Here is a 26,890-nt window from a genome sequence, read left to right on the forward strand (position 1 = left end):
GCCCAGCTAGAATTATATATCCAATAGACAGGAACAGCTTTTGTGACAGCTGTTCTGGACCCACATGAAGACAAAGCTGCACATCCACTTCATGTGTGGAGGCCTCAGGCCAGAATGTGTTTGCTCTTTGGTTGATGGATCAGTCTCTGAGAGCTCCAAGGGTACAGGTTAGTTGATTCTGTTGGTCTTTCTGTGGAGTTTCTATTCCCTTTGGGGTCTCAGTCCTTCCCCCTATTCTTTCGCAATAGACCCGAAGCTCCACCCACTGTTTGGCTGTGAATATTTGCATCTGTCAGAGTCAACTGCTTAGTTGAGTCTCTCAGAGGATAGCTAGACTGCTGTCTACAAGCCTAACAGAGTATTATTAATAGTGTTGGGAATTGGTGCTTGCCCATGGAATGGGTTTCATATTGGGACTACTTATATTAACAGAAACATAGACACTCTAGAAATGACTATACTTCTTGAAAAACTGTTTATTCATTCAACAACCATTGTATAGCTCCTCCAGGAATGGAGAAGCCACGAATACTCTTTAGCTACAGTTAAAAAGCCTATGAATACTCAGGATGGGATGGAGCCTCATGAGCTTTGATATTCTGTTACAGTATTTTTCTTCTTGATGATGTTTTAATTCACCAATTTACAAATTGAAAAGATATTATTTTCATAAAGTATTTTCTGATTACTCTTTCCCATCTCTTAACTACATGCACCCAGCTCCTTGGCACCAACTGCCCCCTTCCAGATCCACATTCTTCCCACGTTTCTTAGAGAACAAACAGGAATTGGTTCTATTTCTGTATGTGAGGCATGAACTGTTTTCTTCATTTCATTCTACTTTGTGTTTGTGTTTCCACAGATTTTTTTAAATAATTTTATTCATGAAGACTATTTGGGAATGCATGTCTTATGCATCAATTATATTGCGTTTTCAGTGCTGGCTGTCTTAGGTTCCTGAGTGGGAGTGGACACATGATGTCTTGGCTGTTATTGACTATGATTTAACATTGATGTAGGATATTTGGTTGGAGATAACTGTTGTTCTAGGTCCCAGAATCTGGTCTTGTCATTTTGTGTGAAAGTTTATTCTTTGGTTTCTGTTGACCTGTCTGGTTATTAGAAAAATGTGCTGGCTGTGGCTGACCTGGTGAACGAATGATTCCACAATCCTACCATTGTGACCTCAAGGGGTTCTATGTGGAATACTTTTCCAGGTATGGGGAGCTGACACTTAGGAATGGAGATGGGCTAGAAGAGATGTAGAGGTCATCTGGAAGAGTGGGGGACAGCAAGCTGTGCCATCTGAAAATGCTAGGTACAGGGTCAACTACACAGACTCCTGGAGCAGGTGAGAAATGCCCAAATTCCCTGAATACAGCTGCAAGCTCTTCACTGGTATTCCCATTTTTCCCAAGAAAGCATCTCTTCTAAACAATAGTTCCTGATTGGCTGGTATTGGCTGCACCAGGAATCCTTAGTCTCTCAGGCAGTCCTCAGTCAGGTCCTTCTGCAGGAGATGCTGGTTTCTCAGTCAGTCATCAACTAGATCCTCCTGAAGGAGATGCTTTTGCAGCTGAGGAGCTCTCAATGTTTACATAGAGGCAGCTCAACTGTTCCTGCAATATGGATAATTTAAGTGTTTAAGGATACATACATGGGATTGCTGTTGTGTGTGTTTGTTTGTTCTTTATGGACAATATCTCAAAGGTAATAGCAAAAACACTGAATTATAGAATTTCCTGATAGAAAAGAAACAGATTTGTATTGAACAACTTCTTGACAGTACTGACTTAAATATAGCTTCCAAAAGTTAAAGGGCATGGTATGGGGAGGTATTTAAACACTTTAGATATAGTTAAAAAATCTTATAAATACTCGGGGTGGGATGGAGCCTCATGAACCATTATATTCTGCTGTTGCATTTTCTTCTTCTTCTTCTTCTTCTTCTTCTTCTTCTTCTTCTTCTTCTTCTTCTTCTTCTTCTTCTTCTTCTTCTTCCTCCTCCTCCCCCCTCCTCCTCTTCTTCCTCTTCCTCTTCTTCTTCTTCTTCATTCCTCTTCCTCCTCCTCTTCTTCTTCTACTTCCTTTCTCCTTCTTCTTCTTGTACCTCACCATTATGAAAATTAAAGAGATTATTTTCATACAGTATATTCTGATTACTGTTTTCCATCTCCTACCTACATGTACCCAGTTCCTTAGCACTAACTGCTCCCTTCCAGATCCACATTCTTCTTACCTTTCTTAGAAAACATACAGTGGTTGATTCTATTTCTGCATGTTAGGCATGGACTCTTTTATTCAATTACATTCCACTCTGTGTTTGTGTTTCCATAGATTTTTAAAACAATTTATTCATGTAGATTATTGGGAATGTATGTTCTATGCTTGACTGGTATTGCATTTTCAGTGTTGGCTACATTAGGTTTCCTGGGTTCTATTGGACACATATTGTACTGGCTGTTATTGACTATGTTTTAACCCTGATGTGAGATTATTTGGTTGAGATAATTGTTATTCTAGGTACTAGTATCTGGTATTTTCTATTTTTTGGTGACAATACGTCCTTTGGTTTCTGTTGACCTGTCTGGTTATTAGAAAAATGTAGTGGCTGTGCGTGACCTGGTGAAGGAATGATTCCACAATCCTGCCATTGTGACCTCAAGGGGTTTTGTGTAGAATACTTTTCCAGGTATGGGGAGCTGACACTTAGGAGTGGATATGAGCTAGAAGGAGATGCAGAAGTCATCCATAAGAGGGGGGATAGCAAGTCCTGCCATCTGGATATTCTAGATACTCTGGAAATAGGGCCAGAGAGGGAAGAGAAATCACTGTTGGATGAGAGGTAAGGATTTAAAGATCTAATACTGGTTTTCCTGGACTCCCTGAATTCCTGAATAGAGTCACAAGTCCCCAGAGAATGACTGCTGGAGTTGGTGGCTGAGAAAAAGGTATGGGATTGTGAGAGATTCTGAAAGAGTAGATCTGCTTTGATATGATTTCCAAGGTAGGTGAAGCAGTCAGTCCTGTAATCATGTGCTATTGAGTCAAGATATCTCCCGAAATTATTAATGCGGCAGTGTATATTATATCCAGTTATGTATTATAGAAATAAAGATCTACCTATACTGAAAGTAAATTTTATTAATTTGCCCTTGCATCTCTGACAACCAAATCTAATCTAATTCCAATCTCTTGCTACTTGACATGGAATGGCTGTCACTGTGCCTCAGTGTCTCTTTCTCCTACAGTTTTTCTGAATTTTGTTCATTTAAGGAAAAAGATGCTTAATGGTTAGTCCCAGGTCTTAACGGTAATTCTTTTTTATAGCTCTAAATCTTTCAAATTGCCTGAAATAGATATAGATATAGATATATAGATATAGATATAGATATAGATATGATATAGATATAGATATAGATATAGATATAGATATAGATATAGATATAGATATAGATATAGATATAGATATAGATATAGATATAGATATAGATATAGATATAGATATAGGAGTGAAGAAGCCAATCATTCTTTCCTGTGTCCATATAGATGAAGGAAAAATTCTCAGAATTTACTGTTTTACATACTACTTCCTGAAGGTGTATCATGAGAGAAATCTCTTTACTCTTTGTTAAATACAAATGAGCAGTTGTCATTTTTCTGCTTAAGCATGTTATTAACTGTTACAAGCCATACACACTTGTTTTTGATAATCATATTCATTAATGGCGTGGGGATCGTGCACAGCAGTTTTCAGTTGGTCACTATTTTTCCTATTTGGAAAACTAAGTCAATGAAAATCTCCTGATCACTCAGAATATTGAAATTGAAAGCTTGGGTTTTGTGTTACTTATCTTGGCATTTACAAATCATTTATGGGTACATGTTTATCTTCAGAGGTTCCAGTTTGTTTTCCATCCTTTTACATTTTATATTTCTTCCCCAACTGCATGCAATGTGGAAGCTTGTCTTACATATATTGCCAGATTGAATTCCATAATAATGTAAGGTAAAAACATAGGATGATTGCTTTTTTGTATCATTCCATTGTCATTGGCTCTCTCATCAAATTACTTATAAAAAGAAAATGTTTTTCAAAAATACGTGGAAGACATCGTCAAAATTAAAAATGACACGTGGTTTCCTTGCTTTCTTAAGACTATGTCACAAAATCAGCTCCACTAAGAGTTTGGTTAACATTGCAAAAGGTGTTATTATTCGGCCTGAGAGAGAGCATAGCAAATGTGTACTTATCATACCATTCCCTCTCATTACTCTAGTGAATGTCATAGCTTGTCTAAGCTAAGAATGTATAAATATAAAACTTAGGATAATGAAATAAAAACCTATTTAAACAAATGTAGCAGTTAGAGAAATATACTAATATATTAAGTATTTTCAATTTATATGAAAAATTGAGAACTTTCACCATAATTTATTCTTTAATTATGTGTATTATGAACAATAATGACTGGAATAATTTATTTAAATAAGACTAGTTACTTATAATAATATTTATAAAAGGACATTTTTTGAAGAATCTAGTATTCTCAAAATTAAGGAAATAACATTTCATGTTATTTTAAATATTCCATTGATCATAATATATACAAACTTCAATTTTTTCATGTAACTATGTAATGCTTCTTATTGACAGTGTTCATTTGGTTGACTATAGTCTGTGTACTGAAATCTTAATTATAATCAGACACCTTTTTTACCAATTGATGTACTTTAGTTTTGCCCTTGCTGTGTCAATATATTTTATACTATCTAATACTTAAATCATGAAAATAATATGTTTAGAATCTTTTAAACTAAAAAAAAACTAATTACTCATCCTGGTTATCATATGGAAAAAATTATAAGAAGCATAGCATTGATTCTAAGACTAGATATGAAATTATAGATGAGATTAGGCTTTGAATTCTTTATATTATTAATAGTCCTTTGTTAGATAAGTACTTGTCAAACTTTTTCTCCTTTCCAGTGATTGTTGTTTCACTCTGGTATTTTCCTCTGTTGTGACGGATCCTTTCAGTATGATGTAAATCCAATTGTCTTTTTACGATATTGCTCCCTGTACATTTGAGGGTCATATCAAAAGTCTATAACAATGCCCTAAACAGTTGTCCTCAAATACTTTTCTATCGTTTCTGAGATTCTGATCTTTAACTTCAGCCTGTGGTACACACTAGGCTTAATTGCATTCAAAGTTTCAACCTTATGCCAACAGATACATTATTTTTCAGGCAGAAATTATCACTTTCCAAGATAAATGATTTTGAAGCACTTTTGGGGATCAGTTTTGTGTGTGTGTGTGTGTGTGTGTGTGTGTGTGTGTGTGTGTGTGTGTTGTATGAGATTTATATTTTTCTTTATTCATTGGTGTGTCTACTTTTATACCAATACCAGTCTATAAGGTTACTGCCATTTTGAAGTTTGCCGGGAAATTACATATGGTGTTGCCTCTAGGCTTTTTTTCTTAATTCATAATATTTCATAATTCACTATATAACACAGGTTCTTCTCAAATACATAGAAAAGTCTAGACTGCCTGGAATTATGGTCTCCCCATTTTAGTCTCTGGAATGGTTATACTATTCACAGTGTATATGAATACCTCTGGTACACATGGAATTTTGAATTAATTTGGTCATATGAGGAATGTAATTGGTAACCTGGTGGTGTTTCCTTTCATTTCTCAGTAGTTATTGAAGATGCATTATTATAAAGATAATACAAGAACCTGTAAGATATAGAATAACTATTATTAAAAACAGGAAACATAAATACTGGTAAGGATGTGGAGAAGAAAGAACTCTTATATACCAGTGCTCGGAAATTGAGCGACAACATGAAATCAAGGAAAGAAAAACCTTCAGGAAAATCTTAAAAGTAGAATTTTTTTATTCTTTCTATATATTTCCAGAAGAAATTAAATCATTAATACAGGGATTTCAGCCCACCTGTGTTTATTGTTCAAAATAGTCAAGGCCTGACTATTATAATATATTGCATTGCACATATTTCATCATCTATTTTACATTATTTATATCAAACACACACATATATTATATATATACATACATATATATGTATATACCTATGTAACATGTATAATATATTACATTAAAAGTTTACTCATTCATGAAAAGACATACTACATTTTACATGAGATAGACAGAGAAGACCACTAAGATAGCAAGACCCAGGAAGAAGTGAACCTAATTTTCTCACTTATATGAAACCCCCAAATTGTCAGTTGGACTATAAAATGATTACATAGTAGATGTAATGTGTGGGAAAGGTGATGGTATTAATAGGAGTTTGAACTTAACCAATAGACAGCAATATTAGTTATTAATTGTAATTGAAATAAGATTTATCCAAAAATGGGCTTACAAATTTTAACAACTAAAAGTTAGATTTCTCATTATCCAAGTGCTGTTTTTCTGAAATGATTACAGCTTTGAAGGAATTTAGTGAAAACTAGAGATTTGGACACCTTTGTTAGTGAAACAACTGAAAATTTTAAAATAGGATAAAAATAGAATACAAAAGATTCAAGTCTTATACCAGGGAAAGAGAGATTTCCTGAATATCTCTTTTTCTCTTTGTCTTCCTTCTCTCTTTATATTTCATTACCATGTTATTTTTGTTGAGTTCAGTGAGGTTTACATCTGAAAATATGTTTTTATATGTAGCCATATCAGTTTTATGAAGTCACTGGTTCCAAGTTGTCACAATATACAGGTTATTTACAGATATCTGTAAGATTTATGTGCAGACATATGTAACAGACATATCCGAGAGTTTTGAAGACTAGTGACATCATTTAAAAGGTATTACAAGTTCATTTGTGACACTTTTGCGTTGTGTATTTAAAAATCATTGCCAGTATCTATAATTTAATAATCTTTTCAAAAACATTTGAAGTTATATATTATGAAAATTAAAACATCACAGCTATTAGGTAATTTCAACATTAAGTTTAATATTTAAATTGTTACTATTAAGTGGAACAAATTGATCAATTTATTATACAGTGCACCGATTAAATTTCTGATTTGTGAGAAGGAAGATTCTGATACAAAAACAATGCATTTCTTGTGTTGAAAGTGACATAGGGGAACAAAAGTCCTATATTGCACTTTCTCAGACTTTTAGATGCATTGCGGTGGGAGACACAAAGCTATCACATAATGGGATTTAAACGAGGAGATGAAATCCCTGACTCAAAAGCTACTTTGCTTGAAATCCTTCCTGGAGAAGTGAGCTAAGTGCACCAACTCACCGGGTGCTATTTTTACTTCTGTGATTCCATGGTAACAATTTATCTTCACTGAACCCAGGGTTTCTTCCACAAAAATCTCCTAAAGTAACAATCCAGAAACAAATAAAGTGGTTATTTTGACAATGAATTAAAATTAAGCAACGTGTTCTTTACCCACGACCTAATCCAAATCATTCTATATGTATATGTGTGTATGTATTTGCATGTGAATATGTATGTGATGTACATATACTATCTTAAAAAGACTAAAAAAGAATCAGTTTGAGTTATGAATGAATAAATTCAAACCAGATCTTTCAATTGTCCATAATATAAATAACTGTTTTGGGGCCTATGGAAAAAGCAAGTATGTTTGTTTTTCAATGCATCTGAATTTTACAGGTAAATTAGTCGTTGTAAGAATAATACACAAAAGCTAAAAGACAAACCTAGTAATTTCCAAAATGATAAAAGCTCATTATTCACATCTGAAATTCATAGTAAAAAATGAAAGTATAATTAAAAAATGAAAATGGAACAGAGTTCATTTATTTGAATATTTGCCACACAGAAGGCCATTAATTGACTTATGACATAATGAGTGTCTTTCTTTGCACAGGCTTGTAATCCAGTATATTGGAAATGAATGTAGGAGGATCATTAGTTTAATGTTCTTTGGTGATTATTTTTAATTTTCACCTTGACAAAAGCTAGAATCAACTGGGAGCTGGAGTACTGAGCTATCTTTAAGGAATTTTCTTAATTTGGTTATTAAAGTGCTGGGAAGTTCAATCTATGCTGGAAATGTCATGTTATTGGCTATGCTCTGTACTGGATTGAAAGAAAGGAACCTTAGCAAAAAACATTCATTAATTCATTGCTTTCTACACTTGATTATGAATATAATTACCCAGTGGCTTTAAGTTTCCATTGCCTGACCTTACTGCAAACTTACCTGTAATTGTGAGTCAAATAACCTCTCTTTCCCTTATATTGCTTTTAACAAAATATATTACCATTACAAAATAAATATGTGTTGGGAACTCTTGACTACATAATATGCTGAAGCCAGATTGGGATACATTAGATTCTACTTCAAAACAACAATAATAATATTGTAAAATTATATAAATAAGTACAACGAAGTGAAATACATATATTTCATATTTTTGAGAAATGTATATGTGTCAGTTTTATTTCTTATTCACTTAATCTATTACTAAATTTGTGCATAGAATTTGGCTGCTGATGTCATGAAACTCAGATACAGTTTAGAACTCACACTGAATTATTTCTATGCCAAAGCCATCTATAAAATATTTGGGAAAATAATCTAATTTAAATAAAGTAACCATTTATTATTTAATTTTGCTCTAACTCTTGCGATTTTAAATATGTTGAGACAATTTATAACACCTCTGTTTTCATGTCATGGCTTTCTATTGAAATGTGCATCTCTTTATGAATTCACTCATCCTGTTCACTTAAAAGTAACAGTCATTCCGCTGAGTCCTCTTTTACTTGTATTTAAATTTGAAAGCAGCAATGAAGAACGCAAGAAGCCACTGTGTGATATTCCTGTTGAGAGCATGTAAATTTTAGTTGTGGATGACACCACTGAGAAAAAATTAGAAAGATTAAAAAAAAAGTAACAGTCATGTTGCTCAATGAGTTGATGTTTTTATCTTTTCTTTCTTTCTTTAAGTTAAATTGTATTTTTTACTTATTCACTTTACATCCTGCTCACTGCTCCTCTTTTGGTCACCCCCTCCCACAAGCCTTCTATATTTCCCCTTTCTGCTCTCCTCTGAGCAGGTGAAGGACCCTGGTATCCCCCTACCCTGGCACTTCAAGTCTCTGCGAAGCTCCAGACTTTTCCACTGTGGCCAGACAAGGCAGCCTAACTAGAAGAACATATCCCACATATAGTTATTGGGATAGCTTTAACTCCTGTTGTTCGGAAACCACGTGAAGACCAAGCTGCACGTTTGCTACATAGATCCGGGGAGGCCTAGGCCTACCCTGTGTATATTCTTTGTTTGGTGGTTAAGATTCAATGGGGTTGACCTTAGCTGTGACTCACAACATTCAGGATATGGAACATGAAGAAGCCACCTCCTTTAGCCAGGCAGTAACCCCTTTGGAATAACAGAGACACCAACACACCCTTCAAAACGTTTGACCCATAATTTACCCTGCCTATTAGAAATGCAGGGTTGGGGGGTGAGCAGAGACTGAGGTAATAGGCAATAATCACTGGCCCAGTTTGAAGCCTATCTCATGGGCAAGCAGCATTCCATGACACTATTAATGATACTCTGTTATGTTTGCAGACAGGAGTCTAACATGGCTGTCCTCTGAGACGCTCCACCCAGCACCCGACTCAGACAGATACAGACAGCCACCATCTAAAGGTGAATGGAGCTTGAGGACTTTTATGGAAGAATAAGAGGAAGGATTGGAGCCCCAAACGGGATAGGAACTCCACAGGAAGAGCAACAGAGTCAACTAACCTGGACCCTTGGGACTCTCACAGTACAAATTTACTCTTAATCTTTATGTACTGTTTCATTGGATGTTACTGCAAAACATGGTAAGTGATTTATTTTAGATTAATAAGTATTTCACTTAAAAATTACCAGAAAGTTCTGTTTTTGACAAGTTTGAGTATAACTTGCACTAAAACTTACTATTGTCAACTTAGGATTTCTCAATGCAGATAATAAGGTAAACTCATTTAAATATTTTGTACAACCTTTCTAATGTTGTGCTATACCTTGTCAAGGTTGAAAGTCCAGGCTTTCTTATAATGTCAATTTAGAAAATAAGTTTATGCCAACGATTTGCTCAATGTACTTGAAGTCCAAAGGCTTCATCAAGCTGGAAGTTACTCTGTGCAATAGAACAATAAATGATACTAAATTACCTGAATGGTGGACTCTGAGGCAGTCTCACAGACGACATGGTTTAAAATCTGATCTCTTGCAAATTATTATCAGCTATAGCTTTTAAATGAAAAAAAAAGATTACATTTAATGAAATATACATTATAGTACATTTTCTCAGAAAGAAGCTTATCGATAATTATTTAATTATTCAATTATTAATTATTGTTAATTTTTTAATGTACTTTTATTATTGGATATTTTATTTGTTTACATTTCAAATGTTTTTTTTATTAACTTGAGTATTTCTTATATACATTTCGAGTGTTATTCCCTTTCCCGGTTTCCGGGCAAACATCACCCTCCCCCCTCCCCTTCCTTATGGGTGTTCCCCTCCCAACCCTCCCCCCATTGCCGCCCTCGCCCCACCAGTCTAGTTCACTGGGGGTTCAGTCTTAGCAGGACCCAGGGCTTCCCCTTCCACTGGTGATCTTACTAGGATATTCATTGCTACCTCTGAGGTCAGAGTCCAGGGTCAGTCCATGTATAGTCTTTAGTTAGTGGCTTAGTCCCTGGAAGCTCTAGTTGCTTGGTATTGTTGTACATATGGGGTCTCGAGCCCCTTCAAGCTCTTCCAGTTCTTTCTCTGATTCCTTCAACGGGGGTTCTATTCTCAGTTCAGTGGTTTGCTGCTGGTATTCGCCTCTGTATTTGCTGTATTCTGGCTGTGTCTCTCAGGAGCGATCTACATCCGGCTCCTGTCGGTCTGCACTTCTTTGCTTCATCCATCATGTCTAATTGGGTGGCTGTATATGTATGGGCCACATTTGGGGAAGGCTCTGAATGGGTGTTCCTTCAGTCTCTGTTTTAATCTTTGCCTCTCTATTCCCTGCCAAGGGTATTCTTGTTCCCCTTTTAAAGAAGGAGTGAAGCATTCACATTTTGATCATCGGTCTTGAGTTTCATTTGTTCTAGGCATCTAGGGTAATTCAAGCATTTGGGCTAATAGCCACTTATCAATGAGTGCATACCATGTATGTCTTTCTGTGATTGGGTTAGCTCACTCAGGATGATGTTTTCCAGTTCCAACCATTTGCCTACGAATTTCATAAAGTCGTTGTTTTTGATAGCTGAGTAATATTCCATTGTGTAGATGTACCACATTTTCTGTATCCATTCCTCTGTTGAAGGGCATCTGCGTTCTTTCCAGCTTCTGGCTATTATAAATAAGGCTGCAATGAACATAGTGGAGCACGTGTCTTTTTTATATGTTGGGGCATCCTTTGGGTATATGCCCAAGAGAGGTATAGCTGGATCCTCAGGCAGTTCAATGTCCAATTTTCTGAGGATCCTCCAGACTGATTTCCAGAATGGTTGTACCAGTTTGCAATCCCACCAACAATGGAGGAGTGTTCCTCTTTCTCCACATCCTCGCCAGCATCTGCTGTCCCCTGAGTTTTTGATCTTAGCCATTCTCACTGGTGTGAGGTGAAATCTCAGGGTTGTTTTGATTTGCATTTCCCTTATGACTAAAGATGTTGAACATTTCTTTAGGTGTTTCTCAGCCATTCGGCATTCCTCAGCTGTGAATTCTTTGTTTAGCTCTGAACCCCATTTTTTAATAGGGTTATTTGTTTCCTTGCGGTCTAACTTCTTGAGTTCTTTGAATATTTTGGATATAAGGCCTCTATCTGTTGTAGGATTGGTAAAGATCTTTTTCCAATCTGTTGGTTGCCGTTTTGTCCTAACCACAGTGTCCTTTGCCTTACAGAAGCTTTGCAGTTTTATGAGATCCCATTTGTCGATTCTTGATCTTAGAGCGTAAGCCATTGGTGTTTTGTTCAGGAAATTTTTTCCAGTGCCCATGTGTTCCAGATGCTTCCCTAGTTTTTCTTCTATTAGTTTGAGTGTGTCTGGTTTGATGTGGAGGTCCTTGATCCACTTGGACTTAAGCTTTGTACAGGGTGATAAGCATGGATCGATCTGCATTCTTCTACATGTTGACCTCCAGTTGAACCAGCACCATTTGCTGAAAATGCTATCTTTTTTCCATTGGATGGTTTTGGCTCCTTTGTCAAAAATCAAGTGACCATAGGTGTGTGGGTTCATTTCTGGGTCTTCAATTCTATTCCATTGGTCTATCTGTCTGTCTCTGTACCAATACCATGCAGTTTTTATCACTATTGCTCTGTAATTCTGCTTGAGTTCAGGGATAGTGATTCCCCCTGAAGTCCTTTTATTGTTAAGGATAGCTTTAGCTATCCTGGGTTTTTTGTTATTCCAGATGAATTTGCAAATTGTTCTGTCTAACTCTTTGAAGAATTGGATTGGTATTTTGAGGGGGATTGCATTGAATCTGTAGATCACTTTTGGTAAAATGGCCATTTTTACTATATTAATCCTGCCAATCCATGAGCATGGGAGATCTTTCCATCTTCTGAGGTCTTCTTCAATTTCCTTCTTCAGTGTCTTGAAGTTCTTATTGTACAGATCTTTTACTTGCTTTGTTAAAGTCACACCGAGGTACTTTATATTATTTGGGTCTATTATGAAGGGTGTTGTTTCCCTAATTTCTTTCTCGGCTTGTTTCTCTTTTGTATAGAGGAAGGCAACTGATTTATTTGAGTTAATTTTATACCCAGCCACTTTGCTGAAGTTGTTTATCAGCTTTAGTAGTTCTCTGGTGGAACTTTTGGGATCACTTAAATATACTATCATATCATCTGCAAATAGTGATGTTTTGACTTCTTCTTTTCCGATCTGTATCCCCTTGACCTCCTTTTGTTGTCTGATTGCTCTGGCTAGAACTTCAAGAACTATATTGAATAAGTAGGGAGAGAGTGGGCAGCCTTGTCTAGTCCCTGATTTTAGTGGGATTGCTTCAAGTTTCTCTCCATTTAGTTTAATGTTAGCAACTGGTTTGCTGTATATGGCTTTTACTATGTTTAGGTATGGGCCTTGAATTCCTATTCTTTCCAGGACTTTTATCATGAAGGGGTGTTGAATTTTGTCAAATGCTTTCTCAGCATCTAATGAAATGATCATGTGGTTTTGTTCTTTCAGTTTGTTTATATAATGGATCACGTTGATGGTTTTCCATATATTAAACCATCCCTGCATGCCTGGGATGAAGCCTACTTGATCATGGCGGATGACTGTTTTGATGTGCTCTTGGATTCGGTTTGCCAGAATTTTGTTGAGTATTTTTGCGTCGATATTCATAAGGGAAATTGGTCTGAAGTTCTCTTTCTTTGTTGTGTCTTTGTGTGGTTTAGGTATAAGAGTAATTGTGGCTTCGTAGAAGGTATTCGGTAGTGATCCATCTGTTTCAATTTTGTGGAATAGTTTGGATAATATTGGTATGAGGTCTTCTATGAAGGTCTGATAGAATTCTGCACTAAACCCGTCTGGACCTGGGCTCTTTTAGGTTGGGAGACCTTTAATGACTGCTTCTATTTCCTTAGGAGTTATGGGGTTGTTTAACTGGTTTATCTGTTCCTGATTTAACTTTGGTACCTGGTATCTGTCTAGGAAATTGTCCATTTCCTGAAGATTTTCAAGTTTTGTTGAATATAGGTTTTTATAGTAAGATCTGATGATTTTTTGAATTTCCTCTGAATCTGTTGTTATGTCTCCGTTTTCATTTCTGATTTTGTTAATTTGGACGCACTCTCTGTGTCCTCTCATTAGTCTGGCTAAGGGTTTATCTATCTTGTTGATTTTCTCAAAGAACCAAGTTTTGGTTCTGTTGATTCTTTCTATGGTCCTTTTTGTTTCTACTTGGTTGATTTCTGCTCTGAGTTTGATTATTTCCTGCCTTCTACTCCTCCTGGGTGTATTTGCTTCTTTTTGTTCTAGAGCTTTTAGGTGTGCTGTCAAGCTGCTGACATATGCTCTTTCCTGTTTCTTTCTGCAGGCACTCAGCGCTATGAGTTTTCCTCTTAGCACAGCTTTCCTTGTGTCCCATAAGTTTGGGTATGTTGTACCTTCATTTTCATTAAATTCTAAAAAGTTTTTAATTTCTTTCTCTATTTCTTCCTTGACCAGGTTATCATTGAGTAGAGCATTGTTCAATTTCCAAGTATATGTGGGCATTCTTCTTTGATTGTTATTGAAGACCAGTTTTAGGCCGTGGTGGTCCGATAGCACGTATGGGATTATTTCTATCTTTCTGTACCTGTTGAGGCCCGTTTTTTGACCAGTTATATGGTCAATTTTGGAGAAAGTACCATGAGGAGCTGAGAAGGTATATCCTTTTGCTTTAAGATAGAATGTTCTATAAATATCCGTTAAGTCCATTCGGCTCATGACTTCTCTTAGTCTGTCTACATCTCTGTTTAATTTCTGTTTCCATGATCTGTCCATTGATGAGAGTGGGGTGTTGAAATCTCCCACTATTATTGTGTGAGGTGCAATGTGTGTTTTGAGCTTTAGTAAGGTTTCTTTTACATATGTAGGTGCCCTTGTATTTGGGGCATAGATATTTCGGATTGAGAGTTCATCTTGGTGGATTTTTCCTTTGATGAATATGAAGTGTCCTTCCTTATCTTTTTTGATGACTTTTAGTTGAAAATTGATTTTATTTGATATTAGAATGGCTACCCCAGCTTGCTTCTTCTGACCATTTGCTTGGAAAATTGTTTTCCAGCCTTTCATTCTGAGGTAATGTCTTTCTTTGTATCTGAGGTGTGTTTCCTGTAGGCAGCAGAATTCAGGGTCCTCGTTGCGTATCCAGTTTGTTAATCTATGTCTTTTTATTGGGGAGTTGAGGCCATTGATGTTGAGAGATATTAAGGAATAGTGATTATTGCTTCCCGTTATATTCATATTTGGATGTGAGGTTATGTTTGTGTGCTTTCATTCTCTTTTTTTTTGTTGCCAAGACGATTAGTTTCTTGCTTCTTCTAGGGTATAGCTTGCCTCCTTATGTTGCGCATTACCATTTATTATCCTTTGTAGTGCTGGATTTGTAGAAAGATATTGTGTAAATTTGGTTTTGTCATGGAATATCTTGGTTTCTCCATCTATGTTAATTGAGAGTTTTGCAGGATACAGTAACCTGGGCTGGCATTTGTGTTCTCTTAGGGTCTGTATGACATCAGTCCAGGATCTTCTGGCCTTCATAGTTTCTGGCGAGAAGTCTGGTGTGATTCTGATAGGTCTGCCTTTATATGTTACTTGACCTTTTTCCCTTACTGCTTTTAATATTCTTTCTATTTTGTGTGTTTGGTGTTTTGACTATTATGTGACGGGAGGTGTTTCTTTTCTGGTCCAATCTATTTGGAGTTCTGTAGGCTTCTTGTATGCCTATGGGTAACTCTTTTTTTAGGTTAGGGAAGTTTTCTTCTATGATTTTGTTGAAGATATTTACTGGTCCTTTGAGCTGGGAGTCTTAATTCTCTTCTATACCTATTATCCTTAGGTTTGATCTTCTCTTTGAGTCCTGGATTTCCTGTATGTTTTGGACCAGTAGCTTTTTCCGCTTTACATTATCTTTGACAGTTGAGTCAATGATTTCTATGGAATCTTCTGCTCCTGAGATTCTCTCTTCCATCTCTTGTATTCTGTTGGTGAGGCTTGTATCTACAGCTCCTTGTCTCTTCTTTTGGTTTTCTATATCCAGGGTTGTTTCCATGTGTTCTTTCTTGATTGCTTCTATTTCCATTTTTAATTCCTTCAACTGTTTGATTGTGTTTTCCTGGAATTCTTTCAGGGATTTTTGCGATTCTTTCAGGGATTTTTGCGATTCCTCTCTGTAGGCTTCTACTTGTTTATTAATGTTTTCCTGTGTTTCCCTAAGGGAGTTCTTCATGTCTTTCTTGAAGTCCTCCAGCATCATGATCAAATATGATTTTGAAACTAGATCTTGCTTTTCTGGTGTGTTTGGATATTCCATGTTTGTTTTGGTGGGAGAATTGGGCTCCGATGATGCCATGTAGTGTTGGTTTCTGTTGCTTGGGTTCCTGTGCTTGCCTCTCGCGATCAGATTATCTCTAGTGTTACTTTGTTCTGCTATTTCTGACAGCGGCTAGACTGTCCTATAAGCCTGTGTGTCAGGAGTGCTGTAGACCTCTTTTCCTCTCTCTCAGTCAGTTCTGGGGACAGAGTGTTCTGCTTTCGGGCGTGTAGTTTTTCCTCTCTACAGTCCTTCAGCTGTTCCTGTGGGCCTGTGTCTTGAGTTCACCAGGCAGCTTTCTTGCAGCAGAAAAGTTTGTCTTACCTGTGGTCCTGAGGCTCAAGTTCGCTCGTGGGGTGCTGCCCACGGGCTCTCTGCAGCAGCAGCAACCAGGAAGATATGCGCCGCCCCTTCCGGGAGCTTCAGTGCACCAGGGTCCCAGATGGCCTTTGGTGTTTTCCTCTGGCGTCCGAGATGTGTATGCAGAGTGCAGTCTCTTCTGGTTTCCCAGGCGTGTCTGCCTCTCTGAGGGTTTAGCTCTCCCTCCCACGGGATTTGGGTGCAGAGAACTGTTTATCAGGTCTGTTTCCTTCAGGTTCCGGTGGTGTCTCAGGCAGGGGTCCTGCCGCTCCTGGGCCCTCCCCCACGGGAGCCCAGAGGCCTTATACAGTTTCCTCTTGGGCCAGGGATGTGGGCATGGGTGGGCAGTGTTGGTGGTCTCTTCTGCTCTGCAGCCTTAGGAGTGCCCACCTGACCAGGCGGTGAGGTCTCTTTCCCACGGGGTCTGGGAGCAGAGAGCTGCTGCGGGCCAGGCTATTGTTAATTTTTAAATGTTTTGAAAATTTCATATGTTCTAATGACATTTATACTGCTTCTTCTTCTTCCTCTTCCCCTTCAGGTCTTTTTACATAGCTTTATTCACTTTCCAATTCATGATATCTATCTATCTATCTATCTATCTATCTATCTATCTATCTATCTATCTGTTTACATGTTTGTAGTGCTGAGTACATTCAGTGTTGCTTGTGTATCAGTGACATCATTCCTGGAGAGGAGTGGTTCACCCTCTGTCAGCAGCTACTGATTTTCTATATGTTTTTATTTATGTCTTAGACTTGAGGAAATTTTCCCATTCACATAGGTGTGCTATCTGATTTACTTTGGGTAACCACATTGTTGAGATTTCATGGATGTAGTATACCTGTCATGTTTCAAACACACAATTTGATGGTTCTCTTGGTTTTTCAATCATTCTACCCCTTTTTCTGAGCTTACTTATCTGTAGGGGTTGCATTGATGACTTATCAATTGAGAACTTTATTATAACATTTATCCTCTGTACTTTGATAAGCTGGGGATCTCTACAGTATCCTTTCTCTTTTATGAGAACCAACTTTTGTATGTGTGGAGAGAGCTACACCACATATCAGTGAATATAAGAAAAGTCTTTACAATAGTTTTTAAACTGTATTGATTAGGAGACTGCAGCGTACCCCCTCCCCACAGTTCATAACTTCTGCAGACCTAAATAGTTGGCTGTGTGCAGTAAAATCAAGAATTTCCAACTGTTGTGTGACCATATGTTTAATTAGAAATGTATTATTTTCCATCGAGATGTAAATGCATCATTGAGGATAAATTACCTGACTTTTATTTGCTGCTGGTAGGTGTTGAAGTTGGGTCGGACTTTTCATTAGCTTTATCCTTTGGTAACTCACACAGCATAACACAGTACTATCAGGGCTAGCTTTGGGGAAATAAATTTACAGGTCTGTTCTTTATGAATTCCTCCCAATCCATTGTTGGAACTGTATGGTATTTTCAACTGAACTGTCTTTGAATTTTAGGATGTAGCCAGTGGCAATAGTAACATATTATGTAGTCATGAAAGTTTCCTACAAGACATTTAAATATCTATATATAAAACTTCTTAAAATATTTTTGAAGGAAAACTTTCAAACTCCTTCTAAAATGCTAGTATTTTCTAGTATGAAAGCCAGGAAACCATAAAACAATAAAAGAGAATTATAGGATGATATTCCCCAATAAAGATGCAAATATTCACACTAAAATACTTGGAAAAAATAGGTGTATTTCAAAAGATGTCATCATGGTCCAGTTGGTTTTACTCCAGAAATGCAGTGTTCATTAATTATATGTATTGATAAATAAATAAAATAAATGGACTCAAAATTAAAATTATGTGAAAATCCCTTTAACATTCTTTCAAAATAAAATTCCCAAAGAGAACACAGATAAAGGAAATATACCTCAACATAATAAATATAACAAAATACAGACAGCATAATTCTAAATAAAGAAAAACATAAAATGTTCCATTGAAATTGGGAATGAACAGGAATTTCCACAAAACTCACTACTTTTTAAAAGAGTATCTGAAGCTCTAGCTAGAACAATCAGCCACTGATAGGAAAAGAGGTCAAATTATCGTTGTATTATTCCTAAGAGATTCCAAAAGTGGCATAAGTAAACTTCTAGAAATGAACAATATATTCAACAAAATGAAGACACACTAAATCAACTTATACAAATAAGTTGACTTCTTATATACAATATAGTGGTTTGGAAAAAAAAATGACCACAAAGCCTCACAGGCACTGGAGTTATTCGGAGGTGGTGTATAGATTAGAGTAGGTATAGATTTTGTGAAGAAAGTGCTTTACTAGGGGTTGGGCTTTGAGGTCTCAACTGCTTAAACCAGGTCTAGTGGGACATTCACTTTCAACTTCCTGCTGATGCAGAGGTAAAATTCTCAACTCCTTCTCCAGCATACTATCTGCCATACTATCTGGATTTGCCAAAATATTAGAGATTCCAAAGCCATGGGATACCTGCTAAGGAGAGCTGCTAACAAAGTGGAACCAACCTAAGTGACAGAAATGTTCTGCTGTTAACAGTGCAGAAAGGAATTGGAGATCTAACATCAGACATAAAGGTACAGTGTTTTGAGTTTGCCCTGCTGGTCTTTGGTCTTGCTTTGATTGTATCTCCTCATTCTGCTCCCTTTCCTCCTATTTTGTATATAATGCATATCATGTGCCATTGTCTTCAGGAAATATATGATGTGCTTTTCTCATTGTGATTTTATAATGGATTACAGTTAAGAGATTGCATGAGTATAAGAAGAGCCTTTGAACTTTGGAGTCTCAAAAAGGATTGAGACTGTTATAGACAATGGAAAATTTTAAAGTTGGATTAAGAACATTTTGCATTATGATATGACTACAAGTCTCTGGGGACCAACGTGAAACATAGTGGTTTGAAAGAAGATGGCCCTCAAATCCCCATCGGGAATGACACTCTTAGGATGTGTGGGCTTCTTCCAGTAAGTGTGGCTTTGTTAGAGGAAGTATATCACTAGGTGCTGTGCTTTGAGATCTTTACACAGCAATAAAACCTTAAGTAGGACATGAGAAATAAAATGCTGAGAAAGAGACAAATTATTATCATCAACATCAATCCCTGATATAAACATACATAAGAGTAGCTAAGGATATAAAATATATTACAAAAGACAACGAGCAAATAAAAACATATGATAATTATCAAATATCATAAGATCCTAGGAGACAGAAATACTTGCTATTTTCCTGTATCAGTAGATGTCATATTGTAAAAATGACTAACTTCACAAAAAATTTTCTAGATTCAATTCAAGCCCACTCAAACATTCCATGAAAATACTCACAGAAATAGAAAAAAGTTCTCCTGACTTAATTTTGGAAGAAAACAAAACAAAACAAAGGAAAACAACAACAACAAAAAACTCCAGATGTCTCAAATAATCCCAAGTGAAAACTACAACAACAACAACAACAACATCAACAACAACAACATCAACAGCATCAACAACAACAACAACAACAACATCAACATCAACAACAACAACATCAACAACATCAACAACAACAACAACAACAACATCAACAACAACAACAAAACTTTGCTTAAGTGCTTACCACTATTACGATAAATACATTATGATTCTGGCCAAAAATAAAAACATGTAGATCAATAAAACAAAAGAACCAAATCTGAGAATAGTAACCACTGCCATTTGATATTTGACAAAGATTTCAAAACTACACACTTAAGGACAACATCTACGATAAATAAAACTAGAAAAACTATATATCCACATGAAAAACCATAATTGGAATCATAAATATCTCCCTCTAATAAAATCATCAACATGTGAACCAAATACCTTAAAGAGAGTTGTTTGTTCTTATTTGTGGTGTGTGTGTGTGTGTGTGTGTGTGTGTGTGTGTGTGTGTATGTATTGAGGATATATATTGTGGCTCTTTCTGCATGTTATAAATTTTTCCTTCTGTGTGTCTCTGAGGGTCAGAGGACAGCTTTGCAGCATTAATACTTTCCATTTTATATGAATTATGAGAATATTATTTTATCAGGTTTGTAATTTGGACAGCTAATTCTTGTATCTTCTAATCCATCTTGCTAACTCACTCAAAGTTCTGAAGATCATGGATCCAATTTTCCCCAAAATATGTTCATTAACCTATTTTGTAATACTTTATAATGATTATAGTAATGTTATATTTTGAGGTAATGAAATCCCTAGTGATATTTTGTCTCTCTCACAGCATTTTTCCCTGAGGAACATAATATACAAGTGATATGTTACTAGTGAGCTTATAACCTGGATCACTTGGCTAAAGTGTTCTAAGCTTTTAAGTGTAACTTTTTTCAGGTACAAGTATTTGATGTTCATGTTTATGTTAAATAAATGTTTAAAATAAAACATTTCATATATTACAATGGGTAACATATAGTTCAGTGATTTCAGGAGCATTTTGGCCAAATTACGAATGAAAATTTCAAATGATAGTTCTCTACTGATAATGTATTTTTATATGATAATACAAATATTAAAGTGGTAAAAACTTAAATCATACATTTTTTACATTGTACTTATAATGCTCACATTTGAATATATTTCAGTGAGTACAAGAAAATAGAATTAATAATTCATTAGCATTATGAATGTCCTTTAACAACTACTATGATAACTACAAACTAAAGAATAAAGACTTAATTGTGATTAATCCTGGAGCAAGAATCTATTATGACAGAATACACAGGGCACTAGGCAGGTAATCCATGGAATAAGAGCATGAGGCTAACTTGTCATATAGTATCATCAGTTTGGATGTTGATAGAGTACAGAAAGGAGGAGCAGGATGTAAAGTCTCAAATCTCACAACAAGTGACATACTTACTTCCATGAGATGCCATCTCATAAATGTTCTATAGCTTTTCCCAACAGTGTCACCTTAGAGGATCACATATATACCAGGTGACGTATCTTCAATTAGCTGAAGAACTATCTTAAGTGTAATTCATCATCTTGAAAACCTGTGGTTTCTAATTTTTCTATTGGCAGCAAGATTGAATTATAATCATGACTATGACTTGTATTACTAGGTTATTATTGTATATCAAGGTTTACATGTTAAAATCAGGCAAATTCTCACTCACCACAGATGGAGAAACCAAGATATCCCATAACACATCCAAATTTAAACAATATATTTCTACGAAGCCAGCCCCACAGAGGACAACTAAGTTTTATTCTAGGACTGAATAGCATTCTTGCAAACTGAATCCAAGAATACACAAAACCATCGCTCACCTGATCATGCAGGCTTCATTCCAGGGATGCAAGGTTGGTTCAATATACAAAAACCCGTTTGTGTAATCCACTATATAAACAAACTCAAGAAAAAAAAATCACATGATCATCCCCACATTTATTATAAAATTCATCTCATAGACTAAATTTGAGAATTTGGAGTTTACTGATATGCTTTGTAATTCAAGAGTTTTACTGAATTTTTTACATCAATATTCATCAGCAAAACTGGTCTGAAGTTCCCTTTTTTCATTGCGTCCTTGTATGGTTTAGGTATCAGAGTAATTGTGACTTCATAGAGTGAATTAGGTAGCGTTTCTTCTGTTTCTGCTGATATGAGGCCCCCAGCACATATACAGCAGAGGACTGCTGGGTCTAGACTCAGTCAGAGAAGATCCACCTAGTCCACAAGAGACTGGAGGGTCAGGTCGTGGGGAGGTCTGGTGGGGTGAGGGGTGCAGGGGTGGGGACATTCTTATGGAAACTGGGGGTTGTGGAGGTATGGGATGTGAAACAGTCAGAGGGTGGAACAAGAAGAGGTTAAAATCTGGAGTATAAAAATATATTAAATTAACAAAAAGAAATGTGGAATAATTCAGGTGATACTTGAGTTAGGAAAGAGTTAACTGGAAAATAACTGAAAATAACTCATAACCAATATTCTGTAAAAGTATAAATCATTTCATTTAAAATTACATATTTTGATGCCTCTATGCACCACTTAGCTAGTGGTATTACAGATTGACATGGTGCGTGATGAATCATGCTAAGGAAACTGTAATTTTTTTCCTATTTCTAAATTTGTACTGGGATTTATGTGCTCAAGCTTAACTTTTACGTCTGATAATTTTGTTCTGTGCAATAGAGTGGATAATTGAGGCAAATGGCTGATTAGTGCCATCTCAGAGAACATGTTTAAGCTGTTTTGCAAGGTGCATTGGATTAATCTTATAATTTTGAATTTAAATAATGTTAATAATAATTAACATTATATATATTATAAAAATTTTTATTGTAAGCAATTAAGCCATTTTCAAGACTTAAAAATCTTTTCATATTCTAATACTTAATAATTAAATTTAACTTAATTTAAAATTAACTTTTGAACATTTATTACAGCACTATAATCTTGTGAAGTACGATGCTAGAATATTATGTTTGTAAAGCTAAAGATTAAAGTTAATATTATTTCATTAAAGTCTACCAGTGAATTTTTGTGTTAGAATTTTCTCTTTTAATTTATAGCCTGAAGTAATGTAGTCATAGCCATATCATAATACACATTTAGGAAATGCTGTTAAAAATATTATTATAATGTAATTACACCTTTAATGACTGTCATACTTGGCATAATAAAATATTAGAATCCATTGTGCATAATATATAAATATACATATTGTAGTACATGAGATACTTTTTAAAACACTGCCATGTTTTCTTGTTTAATTAGATGTTCAAAATGTTTTGACAATTTATTAAAATGTAATTTTATCTCATTTAATAATATGACTTTTGAATATTTCCTTTTTTTTAATAGCTACCATATTCAGGGGCAGGTATATGCTAGACTATCACTTTACCAGAGTGCCGTATCGGGTCTCTCACTTTAACATAATTAGTTACATTCTTGTAGGCAACTAAACAATTTTTAATAAGTTTTGTAGTTATAAGATTTTTAAATTATTCAAATGCTGATAATTAACTGAAAAATGACAACAGTGTAATCAATATTATTTAGATCTTTCATTTTACACATCCAGGGAGCAGCTAAGCATACCAACTAAGCATGTTATCTTCCCTTAGAGTTCATTTTCCCTCTCATAATATTTATAAAGATAAAAAATACAAAAATATATTGAAAAGCTAACTTTTGTCTCTGATGTTTAAGGAAGTCATCACAGCAGAACAATTTACAATTTAATTTTCATCACTTATTTAATGCATGGTGCTTAGGATGAAAGCCTTACTAATAATATCACATATCACAGTTCAAGACTAGGCAGTTTAGTGTGTGGTATCAGTTAAATATCTTAACTATGTATGTATGTATGTATGTATGTATGTATGTATATATATATCATATACACACATACATATATGCTATAGTTTTCTTGTTTAATGAGTAAAAGTTAAGGTAAACCTGCACCTCAATGTTTGTGGATTGGCTTGAGAGTCGAGTTAATTAATGATTCAGGAAGAACTGGAGAAGCAGGGCATGGGAAGAAGTGACAGAGCGCACTGCTATAAAGAATGGGTGATTTGGGAATGAAAATGCATTACTGTCTTAACCTACATTTCAAACTGATATGGTGAGATCATATGTTAGGAATCATACTGATAACTGAGGAGATGAAAACCAAGTAGAGAAAATGCCCATGAAGACAGTATAGGGAAGATGTAGTTTGTTACACCTAGAAAACCATCCTGTGTTCAGGATTACTCACTTGATTTGTATTTCAAGTTTACTTAAGTATTTGCCATTTTGTATTTATTGTCTTTATTTTAAAATTTTGTCATAGCTTATTAATAAATATATAATGAAATTTACTTAGAAAATAAATAGAATAATGATTTTTATAATTAAATAACAATAAACACAGATAAGTCTCAGTATTCCCAAGATTTTTGTACTGATTTTGGATATTAGGATATTTATACAGTTTTGAATAAATACATTTTGATAAAATGGTTTTGTATTGCTATCCTGAAACATAAATTTAGAAAATCAATGAATTAATATTCAAGCACTTTCCTTTTTTCTTTTTTTTTTTATTAACTTGAGTATTTCTTATATACATTTCGAGTGTTATTCCCTTTCCCGGTTTCCGGGCAAACATCCCCCTCCCCCCTCCCCTTCCTTATGGGTGTCCCCCTCCCCATCCTCCCCCCATTACCACCCTCCCCCCAACAGTCTAGTTCACTGGGGGTTCAGTCTTAGCAGGACCCAGGGCTTCCCCCTCCACTGGTGCTCTTACTAGGATATTCATTGCTACCTATGGGGTCAGAGTCTATGGTCAGTCCATGTATAGTCTTTAGGTAGTGGCTTAGTCCCTGGAAGCTCTGGTTGCTTGACATTGTTGTACATATGGTGTCTCGAGCCCCTTCAAGCTCTTCCAGTTCTTTCTCTGATTCCTTCAACGGGGGACCTATTCTCAGTTCAGTGGTTTGCTGCTGGCATTCGCCTCTGTATTTGCTGTATTCTGGCTGTGTCTCTCAGGAGCGATCTACATCCGGCTCCTGTCGGTCTGCACTTCTTTGCTTCATCCATCTTGTCTAATTGGGTGGCTGTATATGTATGGGCCACATGTGGGGCAGGCTCTGAATGGGTGTTCCTTCAGTCTCTGTTTTAATCTTTGCCTCTCCCTTCCCTGCCAAGGGTATTCTTTTTCCTCATTTAAAGAAGGAGTGAAGCATTCACATTTTGATCATCCGTCTTGAGTTTCGTTTGTTCTAGGGAAATAGGGTAATTCAAGCATTTGGTCTAATAGCCACTTATCAATGAGTGCATACCATGTATGTCTTTCTGTGATTGGGTTAGCTCACTCAGGATGATATTTTCCAGTTCCAACCATTTGCCTACGAATTTCATAAAGTCGTTGTTTTTGATAGCTGAGTAATATTCCATTGTGTAGATGTACCACATTTTCTGTATCCATTCCTCTGTTGAAGGGCATCTGGGTTCTTTCCAGTTTCTGGCTATTATAAATAAGGCTGCGATGAACATAGTGGAGCACGTGTCTCTTTTATATGTTGAGGCATCTTTTGGGTATATGCCCAAGAGAGGTATAGCTGGATCCTCCGGCAGTTCAATGTCCAATTTTCTGAGGAACCTCCAGACTGATTTCCAGAATGGTTTTACCAGTCTGCAATCCCACCAACAATGGAGGAGTGTTCCTCTTTCTCCGCATCCTCGCCAGCATCTGCTGTCACCTGAGTTTTTGATCTTAGCCATTCTCACTGGTGTGAGGTGAAATCTCAGGGTTGTTTTGATTTGCATTTCCCTTATGACTAAAGATGTTGAACATTTCTTTAGGTGTTTCACAGCCATTCGGCATTCCTCAGCTGTGAATTCTTTGTTTAGCTCTGAACCCCATTTTTTAATAGGGTTATTTGTTTCCCTGCGGTCTAACTTCTTGAGTTCTTTGTATATTTTGGATTCTAATTATCTATGACTTATTAGACTATGTGATTTAAAAAAATCTTATCTGAAAATAAACAACACATAGATATCTTAGTATTTTATGAATCTATACTCATTCACTGTGAATGTATACCCCAATGAAAAGGTCTTGAGAATGTATATAGACCAAGATAAATATAAGTACTTATATAAATACACACACACACACACACACACACACATATATATATATATACATACACACATATATATATGGGAATGGGCAGATTTAGATATGGATGCAAGTATAGACTAGTAACACGTACACCGAGGGTTGGTCTAGTTCATTTCTTTGTGCAGATATTTTTAAAGGTAAGTTGATTATATTTGTGTGTGTGTGTGTGTGTGTGTGTGTGTGTGTGTGTGTGTGTGTGTGTTTCAGAGTTTATCTGGACATATTTATTGGTTAGCTCCAGTTTTAAGTTACTATGTAACTATATATCTTATCTCTTTTCTTAACAATTTAAACACAAATGTAACAACCAGGAGTCTTATTTTTATATACCAGGTGATAAATCACTATGACCTTGGGAGTTTAAACCAACATTTTGTAAACAAATGATAGGTAAAAGAAAATATCAAAACAGATATAAAATGGTGCTGGCTACGAAAAGAATGCAATGCTGAAATTTAAAGTAATTATACATGAGGTTTTGTGAGAGTTAAATGTAGCAAATCAGTTGGGAATTTGTGCTCTTTAGGGGGAAAAGAGGAAACTCAGCTGGGTAAGCATCATCTTCACAAGTTAATTGAAGCAAAAGTAGAGCATTAAAATGAACAAAAGGAAATAGAAGGCAGTTGTTGTAAAAGGCAGTATCTGAGGCCAGATTGTCTACATACGAATCTATTTCTCTTTTTATGAGGGTTTTGACCTTGAGCATGAAACTTAAGCTCTTGATTTTTCTCATGTATAATGCATGGTTGGTAGAAATAGGACCTGGAAATAGAACCTGGCTTACAGAGCTGTGGTAAACCT

General features: G+C 35.8%; 1 long non-coding RNA gene across 5 annotated transcripts in view; it reads left to right on the plus strand.

Moving 5' to 3' along the window:
* Positions 1–1,216: 1,216 nt before the first annotated feature.
* The window catches only part of LOC148001083 (uncharacterized), a 242,627-nt gene continuing 216,953 nt past the window's right edge, over positions 1,217–26,890 (plus strand). For 2 of the 5 annotated variants that reach the window (XR_015638398.1, XR_015638396.1), the window contains exons 1-2: positions 1,238–1,351; positions 9,610–9,869. This is a non-coding gene — a long non-coding RNA (uncharacterized LOC148001083). Of the gene's footprint in view, positions 1,352–2,707; positions 2,846–9,609; positions 9,870–26,890 lie in introns of those variants that run through there. The other 3 variants (XR_015638397.1, XR_015638395.1, XR_015638399.1) reach the window with 3 other exon arrangements.

Source organism: Rattus norvegicus, chromosome 15 (assembly GCF_021556685.1).
Source record: "Rattus norvegicus strain SHRSP/BbbUtx chromosome 15, alternate assembly SHRSP_T2T, whole genome shotgun sequence".
In the NCBI taxonomy this organism is placed as follows: Eukaryota; Metazoa; Chordata; class Mammalia; order Rodentia; family Muridae; genus Rattus; species Rattus norvegicus.